The sequence below is a fragment of the Lynx canadensis genome, chromosome B1 (genome assembly GCF_007474595.2).
Source record: "Lynx canadensis isolate LIC74 chromosome B1, mLynCan4.pri.v2, whole genome shotgun sequence".
In the NCBI taxonomy this organism is placed as follows: domain Eukaryota; kingdom Metazoa; phylum Chordata; class Mammalia; order Carnivora; family Felidae; genus Lynx; species Lynx canadensis.
In genome coordinates, this window is record NC_044306.2 from 96,447,259 (window position 1) to 96,460,092 (window position 12,834).

Genomic DNA, 12,834 nt, shown 5'->3' on the forward strand with positions numbered 1-12,834 from the left:
ATATTACACAGTATTACAGAACTGGCCATTGTCTCCCAAATAAGAGAATGGAGCCTAAAGTTTAAACTGGAGTTGCAGACTAATATAACAGTCATCAGAGATTTATTTGGGGGATATTTATTTGGGGGATATGTAGCAACCAATGACTGGTTGCTGATTTTCCTCATAACACTAATTTGCTTTTTCATATGGAGGTTAGCATAAAAGAAATAAGGGTATATATGACATTTAGCTTCAAAAGGAAAAAGACCTGGATGCAGATTTAAAAACTCCCATTCAGGAAATGTGAACAGTAATCACTGATCACAAAACTGAATATTGAACCCAAAGACATGCTTATCTGCTAGAAGAATTCTTCTGAAGATACCAGGTTTGATTTCACATAATCACATGCCAATCTATCCACCCACCTCAAGAACATAATAATCTGAGAAATGTGGCAAAACAAAACTAATTGAGCCTTTTAATTCTTTTTCAGAAAACAAGTAAGCCAAAGGAAATCTTATGTATATGTCTTCTATCTTCCTCTCCTGTTTCCCTGAGGAAGAGCAGGAGACACCCCATCAGTCCTATTCATATGCTCATTTAATCACGTTCAGAACTCACACCTGTAAAGCACTATGCTGTCATTATTACTATTACTAGATCACACTGCAGTTATTGTTATTTTCCTTCGTTCACCTTACACATATTCTCCTGTAGAACTAAAAGTACACAGGCTTCACAGCCAGACAGACCACGTCAGATCTAGCTCTACCAGTTCCCAACCTGTGTGACTGGGGTAAAAGACAGAACCTCTTGGAGCCTCAATTTCTTCATGAGTAATAAAATGAGGTTAACAGATGCTAACCTGAAGTGTTGTTAAGAGGAATGAGAAAGCCCCATAAAAGTGCCCAACAGAGGCCCTGGCAGCAGGAGGTCATCAATTCCCTGGGTCATTCCACCGTATCTCTTTCTTGGTCTTCTTTGGAAAACTGCAACTTTTCTAAATTCTAGCCAGCCTCACTTCACTCATTGTCGCTAAAAAAAAAAAAAAAAATCTAAATTACATTTACCATTTAACATTTTACTTGTTTTTTCTGACATTCCCCACTCCCAAGACATCAGGCAACAAAATTAAAGTGTATTGAATACATTTAGGAGAAAAATAAGGAGGTAAAAGGGCACAAAGACTCCCCTAGCTGATAGAGATGGATCAGTACTGATGGTCCCAAGAATAGTCTCTCATTATGCCCTTACTTCGAAATACTGATGCACTGAGGCAGTGTTATGTGCTATAAATAGCTCTGGACTAGAATGCAGGAGACTCCAACCAACTCACACTGTGACTCTGACAAATAAATCTCTTTGGGCCTTAGTTTTCCCAGTGAGATGATAGACAAGATGATATTGAATGCCTCTTTTTTCTTTAACATTCAGTAATTTCTGATTGTTCTTACCAGACTTAGAAAGTGGTGATTAGTTGAAGAAATGAAGAACAATTTGAATCCGTACGGAACATGTAAAAACATTTTGTCAATGATGATCAGTAGTTGACATTTTAAAAATAATATATCCCTTTTGCCATCAGACCGCAAAGGAAATTTTTATACAACCTTTTTCTAAAATGGGAAAGGCAATGACATGGTTTGCCTTGTGGCAGCACAGATAATACAATCTAGAATAAGAAGTACTAAGGTGGCAATTAGAAAAACTAGTTTCTGGTTCCATTCTGTCACTTACTGTCTTACTTTGCCAAATCATTCAGGATCACCATTTCCTGGTCTCAGAACAATTCTGTTAATTTTACACTTTATTACCAGAGTATAAGGACATTCAAGAAAATAGCTACAGGGAGACTGGGTGGCTCAGTCGGTTAAGCCTCTGACTTCAGCTCAGGTCATGATCTCCTGGTGAGGTTCAGTTCGTGGGTTTGAGCTAAGCCCCACATCGGGCTCTGTGCTGACAGCTTGGAGCCTAGAGCCTGCTTCAGATTCTCTCTCTCTCTCTCTCTCTCTCTCTCTCTCTGCCCCTCCCCTGCTCACATTCTGTCTCTCTCAAAATAAATAAGCATTAAAAAAATTTTTTTTTAATTAAAATAGAAAATATGGGAATGCAAGCTGGTGCAGCCACTCTGGAAAACAGTATGGAGGTTCCTCAAAAAACTAAAAATAGAACTACCCTTCTACCCAGCAATTGCACTGCTAGGCATTTATCCAAGGGATACAGGGGTGCTGTTTTGAAGGGACACATGCCTCCATGTTTATAGCAGCACTATCAACAATAGCCCAAGTATGGAAAGAGCCCAAATGTCCATCGATGGTTGAATGGATAAAGAAGAGGTGGTATATCTATACAATGGAGTATTATTTGGCAATCAAAAAGAATGAAATCTTGCCATTTGCAACTATGTGGATGGAACTGGAAGGTATTATGCTAAGTGAAATTAGTCAGTCAGAGAAAGACAAAAATCATATGACTTCACTCATATGAGGACTTTAAGAGACAAAACACATGAACATAAGGGAAAGGAAACAAAAATAATATAAAAACAGAGAAGGGGACAAAACAGGAGAGACTCATAAATATGGAGAACAAACTGAGGGTTACTGAAGGGGGTGTGGGAGGGGGGATGGGCTAAATGGGTAAGGGGCATTAAGGAATCTACACCTGAAATCATTGTTTCACTATATGCTAACTAATTTGGATGTAAATTTTAAAAAATTAAAAAAGAAAATTAAAAAAAGAAAAATAATAAATATATATTGAAAAAAAATAGCTACAAAGTAATCAATATGGTTGAAATATCAAGATTCTAGTCTTTCCTGATCTGATCTGATTCATGTTTGTGATGAAAATCACAATTCTAGGGGCGCCTGGGTGGCGCAGTCGGTTAAGCGTCCGACTTCAGCCAGGTCACGATCTTGCGGTGCGTGAGTTCGAGCCCCGCGTCGGGCTCTGGGCTGATGGCTCAGAGCCTGGAGCCTGTTTCCGATTCTGTGTCTCCCTCTCTCTCTGCCCCTCCCCCGTTCATGCTCTGTCTCTCTCTGTCCCAAAAATAAATAAACGTTGAAAAAAAATAAAAAAAAAAAAAAAAAAAATATCATTTGAAAAAAAAAAAAAAAAAAAGAAAATCACAATTCTGTATACCTCTTATGTTTTGCTGTAGTCATACACTATTTATTTTCTTCCATAATAATGGATTAATATGAAATAAATATTTGGAACTTTATATTCATATTCCTAATTTTGAAATCATACATGATTAAACCCACGAACATTTACTAGCCATTTCATTTGTATGTACTTCTCTGTAGGTAAAGAATTATAAGGCCTTGATAAGAGATTCAGAATTGTCCATAATTAATAGTTGTTTTTGTTTTCGAAAGTAGCCTCAAAAGAAAAATGAGTCCAAAATAAAAATATTTTTTAAAAAATAAAGTAGGCTTGGGGCACCTGGGTGGCTCAGTCAGTTGAGCATCCAGCTTCGGCTCAGGTCATGATCTCATGGTCTGTGGGTTCAAGTCCCTTCTCAGGCTCTGTGCTGACAGCTCAGATCCTGGAGCCTGCCTCATATTCTGTGTCTCCCTCTCTTTCTGCCCCTCCCTCGCTCTCTCTCTCTCTCTCTCTCTCTCTCTCTCAAAAATAAATGAACATTAAAAAAAATTTTTTTAATAAATTAAAAAAATAATGTAGGCTCCACACCCTAACATGGGGCTTGAACTCATGACCCCGAGATCAAGAGCTGCATGCTCCACTGACTGAGTCAGCCAGTCACCCACAGAATTGTTCGTAATTAAAATGAAGTAAATGCATATGCTGAAAGCCCTATATATCTCAGTATTTTAGATAAATAAGCAAGAAATTCTTATGGCAAATACTACTGCCAGTTGGTATGCATTATGACACATAGAGAGAATTTTTTATTGCACAAGAGCTATCCTGGATAAAATGGGTTGTGTTCTAAAAGTGTATTTTGGGGCACCTGGGTGACTCAGTCGGTTCAGCGTCCAACTTCAGCTCAGGTCATGATCTCAAGGTCCATGAGTTCAAGCCACGCATCGGGCTCTGTGCTGACAGCTCAGAGCCTGGAGCCTGTTTCAGATTCTGTGTCTCCCTCTCTCTCTCTCTGACCCTCCCCCGTTCATGCTCTGTTGCTCTCTGTCTCAAAAATAAATAAACATTAAAAATAAAAATAAAAATAAAAATAAAATAAATAAAATAAAATAAAAGTGTATTTGAACTTTACTTGTTTGGGACTTTGAATTTATGCCCCAAATAAACCTTGCTATAAAGAGGGTTTAGGTTGTCAAGTCATTTTTAAGAAAATAATTTTAATAAAGGATAGAAAAGAATAACTTTGTATTAACTTTTAAAAATGATATTATTTGGGTGGGAGGGGATCTAGTTCAAAGAGAGATAAGGAGGTATAATTCTGAATAGGAAGAGTAAAGTTGGGAACCATATTCAGCACCTACTGGAATTTCATGAGAAGAAACAGGAGGTGATGGGTAAGAGATTAGGACTGGAGTTCCCTGTCTGACCAGTCGATGAAGTCACCAGTTCCCAGACAGCCTGGTAACCCCTCCTGGTACGTGGTTACAACCTTCAAGTATATGGAAGTAGAAGGCCAATGTCTTCCTGTGGGTGTCAGTAACAACTAAATAGTTGTTTTTTTTTTTTCTTGAGGTTCTTTTTTTCCTTTTTCTTGTTCTTTTTTTTCTTTTCCTTTTGTTTTGCTTATTTTTTTATTTTAGGTGTTTTAATCTTGTCAATTTTCATGCTTTCAGCACAAGTTAAGATGTCAAAGGAAAACAAGTTCAAGAAGGGGATAAGAGGGGACATAATTTAATTCAACCAGATGGAAATGTCTAAGACTCAGGGAATTCAAAATAAAGGGGAAAAAAATGCTTTCCTCTAATTATGAAAAGAAAATATGATAATGGAATTTTGAAAATTTAGGAAGGTAATAAAACTCACCCACAGGGATAACTATTATAAACATTGCCAGGTATTTTTTCCAGACATTTTTTATGAAATTGGAATGATGTCACACATTCCATTTTACAATCTTCTTTTTCACTTGCACCTTTTTTTTTTTCATTTCAATATTGTACTTTTTCAAATAAAAACTTTTTTTTTTTTTTTTCATTTTCAGGTCTTTGCCTCCAAAGCACACCTTTATCTACAGGCCATTTGAACCATGCATTCTCATAGCTACTCCCTGGACCTTGTCAACTATTGGAAAGTTCTGCCATTTTCATTTTTCTATGATTTTTATGATTATCATTTTTTAATGATTTTTTTTAAGTTCATTTGCTTGTTTGTTTTATTTATTTTGAGAGACAGAGAGAGAGATACAGAGACACGTGGGAGGGGCAGAGACAAAAGGAGAGAGAGAATCCCAAGCAGGCTCAGAGCAGAGCCTAAAGTGGAGCTCAAACTCACAAACTGAGATCATGACCTGAGCCAAAACCAAGAGTTAGATGCTTAACCGACTGAGCCCAGGCACCCCAAGTTCTGCCATCTTTAATATCAAATTCAAATATCTTCCATTTTAGCCACTGCCCCTGAGATGTCCAAAATTTATACTCATTCAAACTTTTTTATCTGAAAAGTCACTCCAATCTATCCCTCCAGCCTATCTTCTTACTAGGTGAAGAGCAGTGATAACTCAAAATGTGATCTCCAACCAGCCCCAGCAGCTGCACCTGAGAACTTGTCAGAGATGCATTATCTCCAGCCCTACCCCAGACCTACTGAATCAGCAAGGGGAATCTAACAACCTGTGTTTTAACAAACCTCCAGGTAATTCTGATCCATGCTCAAGTTTGAGAACCACTGATGTAGACCTTACTCCTACTTACCACACTCAAAGTACAGAAATAGGCATTGGAGAGAAGGTCACAGGTAAATAGACAAATTAGTTAAAAATATAAACAAGTAATTACAATCAACTGCAGCATTGGGGGGATGCATATACCTAGATATCTAATCTTGTGTATGTTGGGAGAAGGGTCGTCAGAGAAGTCTTCTCAAAAATAAGTGACCCTAAAGCTGAAACCTGGCTGTTAGCCAGGTGAGGAGGAGGATGAGGAGGTAAAGTATTGCACATGCTTCTTTCTTTCTTTCTTTCTTTCTTTCTTTCTTTCTTTCTTTCTTTTCTTTTCTTTCTTACAAAACTTCTGACTTCTCTGTGTAGAATGGATGGGATAAGGGTGAGATAGGAGGTAGGGAGGCTAGTTAGGAAGATTCTGCAGTTACCAGGTAAAAGATGAAAGAGGCTTGGACTACCGTTATTGATCATGGAAGAGAGACAAGTAGACAAATCAGGCCATGATTGAGGCCTGGTTAACACTGTCCCAGTTCTTCTGAGGTCTCCAGCTCATCCAGTTCAGCACCCATTCTGGAAAGTGGTGTGGGAACTCCTTCCCCCAACTAATTATGTGCCGAGGGGATGTCTCTAGACCTTACGGGTTCCCTGGGGCATTTTAAAAAGTCACCTGCTAGATAGATGCAGTTGTTCTGGGAGACAGCATAGTCTAGGGAAACCAAACAAAGGTTCTGCTGAGCAATAAACAGGTTGAAGCCCCAGTACAGAGGAGTCCAAGCCCTGACTCTGTACACAGAGTGGAGGCTCAAGCTGCGTGATCCCTGGTAATCAAAGAGCCAACTTACTTACCCCAGTGTGGCTGGCAGGACTCATGCCCTGACAAGGGTCTTTCTCAGGGGCCCCCTTCTCACACACAGGCTTGGATCCCATTCCAGGCCCCTCCTCCTTCACTTCTCTGTCGCCACCCTACAGGGTCCTTATCCCACCTCCAGAAAGCTCTATTTTCCTTTTTTCTTCCACAAAATACCTTAATAGCCCATTAGCTGTGCCTGAATCATTAGCTGATGAACAACTGGCTCCCTTTTCTCTAAGGCTGAGAGAGCTGGGTGCAGATAGGGAGAGGAAGCAAGGAGGGAGGTGCCCTCCCACTAGTTCAGTTCCAGTGTTAATGAGCCAAGAAAAATAGGCAGAGCAAACACAAGTTTCTGTGTTAAAATTGTTTGATAATTCACCTAATTTTTTCTGCCATAAGACATATTTAGTTGTGGACAAGACTTGGTGGATTAGATGTCAGAGGTGAAGGAGAAATTGGAGTAAAAGATGACTCCCAAGTCTCAGGCTTGCACAACTGAGTTGATTCTTTCATTTATTTAGCAGACATTCATTGAACACTGAGCTCAGGGCATACAATGGTGAAAAAGACAAAACCCTTGCCCTTCTGGAGCTTACATTTGTTCTCAGAGTAGAGGAAATGCAGACGCGGGGATATGATGAGCTTGAGGAAACACTATCTAAAGGTGCTCAGAAGGCAGATGGTCTCAGAAGTCTGGTTTTCTAAAGAAAGACTGGGTTGTGTTGGGGAGGAGGACCTTCCTCTACCTTAAGGTCCCCCTAGCTGGACTTAAATTGACAGGAGACATATTAACAGGAGAAAATCACACTTAATAGGCATGTGTACAGAGAATCTACGCAGAAATGAAATGCCAAAGACAATGAGGCAACATGAAGCTTATTATGAGCTTAGTAAAGGGGTGAGGTTTGAGAACCCAAAGAGGAGGAAGGCCATTAGCAGGAAAATGAAAGGAGATTTTTTGAAAAACAAAAGTTGCCCTGTTAGGCAGATAAGTTTCTTAGGTAAAGGGGAATCTCTATTAATAGCTCTCTTCCTGGTACAGGCTCTCCTTTCCAATGTAAATTTAGGCACTTAGGACCAAGAAGAGAGCTTTTCCTGCATTTGCTGAGTTTTGATTACTTTTAACTCAAAATAACGATCATTTTAAAGTGACTCATCTGGCTAGACGGGTGTTGGGTACCAAGGAGGGCACTGTTGTGATGAGCACTGGGTGTTACATTAAGTGCCGAATCACTAAATTCTACTCCTGAGACAAATATTACACAATATGTTAAATAAAAATTTGGAAAAAGAAAAAAATAAATGGCCCATCTTGGATCAGCCTGCCCTTGGCCCCTACAGTTGCAAGTATTGGTTTGGTAGTTAACAGCATAGAGAGATTAATTCAGGCCTTGGAAGAGGATGAGATTAATTGGAAGTATCTACAAAGTAAAAAGAAAAGAGAGCCTAGGCTCAAAAATCAGGTGTCACATTTAAAGGATAGGCAAAGAAAGCTGCAAAGCTTCAATGGTTTCACTGAAAACAGTCCAGATTAACTGAAATGTTTTAGCCTACTTCATACTTAAGTCCAGACTTCTGAGCACCACTGGAGAAAATCACAGTCTTGTGCTGATTGGTTTCACAATGTAGTCATTATCCTCCTTCTCCACAATGTCCTGAAATCACTCTCTATTTCCCCGGTCAGTTCAATCTCCCATTCACCTTTCAGGATCATTCTCAGAACTTTCTTCCCATCCTTAGTCTGCCACCCTGCCACTTATCTTGGCACTTTCAGCAGAGCTCCTAATTTCCTACATCAGAGAAGTAACAAAGCCTGATGGACAGGAAAGCCTTTGACTTTCCACCAGCAAACTTGCAGACAGTCTTCCCTGCAGGCCCATCTTCTCCGTTCTTTCCTGTCACAATGGGAGAGAGATGACCTTCCCTCCCCTGAACTCAGGATACCCTGAGACTGGCCCACCTTCTCTTCAAGATTAGCCCTTCTCTTTCAGGTACACCTTCCCTGTTTATTGACCTCTTCCTAAATACCTTTAAATATAGTTATATATATATATATATATATATATATATATATATATATAGTTTAGTGGAGACTAAACAAACACTCTCAAAGCTCTCTTCCTATTCCTTCTTTATAGTCACACTTTTTGAAAGAATGGTCTACACTCACTCTTGAGCCCACTGATATCTGATTAATGTCTCCAGTCACCCCAGTGAAACTGCTCTTGCCAAGATCACCATTGACATTCTTTATTACTAATTCCAGTGGCAATTTCCCATCCTTGTTTAACATGACCTCCCACTAGCATTTGACACTGTTGCCCATTCATGCCCTGTTTTTTCAAATGCTTTCATCTGGCTTACATAATACCAACAGTCTTCTGGTTTCTCTCTTACCTCTCTATCTTCTTCTAATTCTTTTTCAGGTTTCTCTTTCTTTTGTGTTAAAGAAATGCCTCGGACAAATTATTTTTGAGTACATGAGAAGAAACTTTTTGAAAAATTCAACTAAAGAAATAATTTGGGTTTGGACATTTTATTAAAAAAAAAAAGAAAAAAGAAAAGAAAAGAATGGTTCACTAACCATGTTTAGAATGAATACAAAAAAAGAACATCTGGTTAAGGATTATTAGGCTAGTCAATCAGCTGGATGGGTAACCCTAGCTTCCCAGAAGGAGTTCTCAGTCTTATTAAAGTCTGTCAGAAAACTGTTCACGCACTTTATCAGGAATGCTAATTGCTTCCCAGAAGGAGTTGTAAATTACATCACACAAAAAATTTCTGTCCCAGATCAGGTTTGAGTCATTTTTTTTTTCTCATTTTCAGTTTCTTAAATGTTGGTTTTCCTTAGGGTTCTGTCCTAAGCCCTCTTCTCTTCTCATTATACATATATCTCTTGGTGATCTCATCTACTGTCATTATTGCCCCTCAAAACACATGTCTCTACAGCTATTTTCACATCTGACCTTCACACTTTCATCTCCAGTAGTTTCCTGAACACTCCACTGGGCTTCCCACAGGCAGCTCAAACTCAACATATCCCAAACTGAACTCATTTTGTTACAGCAAATACTCGGCACCCAGGAAGAGACAAGCCACCCACACTTGGGGAATAAGGAAAAGACTGTTGATTGTGCACTGGTGCCGGCCCAGCAGAGTCACCTCCAAAGGGTGAGCCCTGAACCTTGGCATCGGCCTCCTTTTATGGCTTGGAGAGTAGGGGGTTGAGAGACAAAAGAAAAAGGTGGGGAGGGGACTTATCAGTGGTGCTACACAGGTAGCTGGTGGAGACAGAAGGCAAACAAAATTACAGAAGCCAAAAGTATGCAAGGGAAGTATCCAACCTCCAGAATCTGACTGGCCCCTTTTATCTTGTTTTTACTAGCTTTTCTTCTCCTTTTACTAGCTTTTCCTCCTACTTGGTGTCTCCTCATCTGCCCCATATCTTAGTTAATGATACCACCATCCACAACTGCCAAAATACCAGCTAAAACATCTTTTCTGACTCCTGTTTTTCCTTGACAATGTAGGGGCTATGGACATGAATGTTATTGAGGTAAAAGTAGTCAAAACCTAGCAGATTCAGGAAAAGCTCTTTACCTCCCCCTCAACTGCCTGCCAATACCAGGAAGAGAGCTATTATCATAGATTCCCCTTTACCTAAGAAACTTACCTACATAATAGACCAATCTTTGTTTTCCAGACATCTCCTTTCATCTTCTTGTTAATGGTCTTTCTCCCCGTTGAATCCTCAGATCCCTACTCTTCCCCTTAGTTCATATAAGCAGTATGTTTACTCACTGTCTTTGGAACTTCATGTCTCTGTGGATTCCCCATTCTTACACTATTTTCCACCCATACTTACACTATTAAATTTGATTTTCTCCTGTTAATTTGACTCATGCCGATTTGATTCTTAGTTCATCTAGAAAGACCTTGAAGGGCAGAGGAAATTCTTCCTCCCCAACAGCACCCTCTCCACCAACACCACTAATCCAATTTATCACCAAGTCACTTCTCCATCAGGTCTCATTTCTTCATCCCCACAGCTACTATCATCATCTCATTGACCTAAACCACCACTTAACTGATCTCCCTGTCTCCCTTTCATTCATTCCCTACCCAGTAGTCAGTGTGATTCTTTTAAAGCAAAAATATGACCATGTCATTTCCATTTAGAACCTTTAATTGCCTTTCCCCCCATTTATTCTTTTTTTTTAATTTTATTTTTAATGTTTTTATTTATTTTTGAGACAGAGAGAGACAGAGCATGAGCAGGGGAGGGGCAGAGAGAGAAGGAGACACAGAATCCGAAGCAGGCTCCAGGCTCCGAGCTGTCAGCACAGAGCCTGATGCGGGGCTCGAACTCACAAACTGTGAGATCATGACCTGAGCCGAAATCGGTCGCTCAACCAACTGAGCCACCCAGGCGCCCCCCCCCCCCCCCATTTATTCTTAAGGATAGAACATGTCACCAGCATAGTCTATAGGGTCCTTCATGTTCCAATTCCTACTTACTTTTCTAAGTTTTCCTTCCAAACCCTTCTCCCTCACTCATGGCTTTTCACATTTCTTCAGTGGTATCTCAAGAGAACTCTGAAAATCTTTATTCCTAAGCTTGGATCATTCTTCCCTGTCTATCCCTTTTCTTTTGGCTCAACTCACTCAGGTTCCACAAAAAAGGCTCATGCTACCTCTTTAACCCCAACCCTTTAAAAAAAAGTTTTCTTTTTAATGTTTATTTGTTTTTGAGAGAGACAGACAGAGTGCGAGCAGGGGGAGAGTCAGAGAGAGAGGGAGACACAGAATCCAAAGCAAGCTCCAGGCTCCACGCTGTCAGCACAGAGCCCGATGTGGGGTTTGAACCCACAAACTGTGAGATCATGACCTGAGCCAAAGTCAGACGCTCAACCAACTGAGCTACCCAGGCACCCCATAACCCCCACCTTTCCTAAGTTCCCGTGATATTCAATACTATCACTGTGTTATCACTTCTCTTACTGTTTTGTAATTTTTTGTACTCCTCACTAGATTATCTGTGATTCAAGGACTTTGTCAGCTCTGTTCTCTATTGTGTTCTTAGTAGGGCCTAACAGTTGGTAGACACTTAATAAACGTTTTGATTGTGATGGATGAATGAGCATTAGATTCATATAATTAAATAGTTTCCAAAACTCTATTTAAAACACAGATTATAGGGACGCCTGGGTGGCGCAGTCGGTTAAGCGTCCGACTTCAGCCAGGTCACGATCTCGCGGTCCGTGAGTTCGAGCCCCGCGTCAGGCTCTGGGCTGATGGCTCGGAGCCTGGAGCCTGTTTCCGATTCTGTGTCTCCCTCCCTCTCTGCCCCTCCTCCGTTCATGCTCTGTCTCTCTCTGTCCCAAAAATAAATAAAAAACGTTGAAAAAAAAATTAAAAAAAAAAATAAAAGAAAAGAAAACACAGATTATAAACTTTCATTCTTATTGTCTTACGCTAAAAATCATACATATTATGCTTTAGAGAAGCCACAGTTAAAATTAAAATTATCAAAAAGCTATTACTCAAAGATAGTCACTACTGACATTTTGGTATATATTTTTCCTGTCTTTTGTATGCTCGTGTATGTCTGTGCATACGTACATTTTTTAAATAAATGGGATCATATTTTAATTCTATTTTGTGACTTCTAAAAGTTAATTTATGGGGTGCCTGGGTGGCTCAGTTAAGCGTCGACTCCAGCTCAGGTCACTATTTCACGGACCATGAGTTTGAGCCCCGCGTCGGGCTCTGGGCTGACGGCTCAGAGCCTGGAGCCTGCTTCCGATTCTGTGTCTCCCTCTCTCTCTGCCCCTCCCCCGTTCATGCTCTGTCTCTCTCTGTCTCAAAAATAAATAAACGTTAAAAAAAAAATTAAATGTTTAAAAAAATAAAAAAATAAAAATAAATAAAATAAAAGTGAATTTATCCATTTAATTGAGCTTCTAGTTTATTTCTATGTTTTTTGCTAGTATAAAAAGTGCTTTAGTGTATATCCTTATAGCTATAAAATCCATGATTAGGAAAACAATATTATTGATAATACAATATTCTATCACATAAGTAGAATTTAAATGATTCCTAATATTTTATTGTTATATCTTTATGTCTTTTAAAATTCTGACTTTTCCAGATAAGGCTATAAGAAATA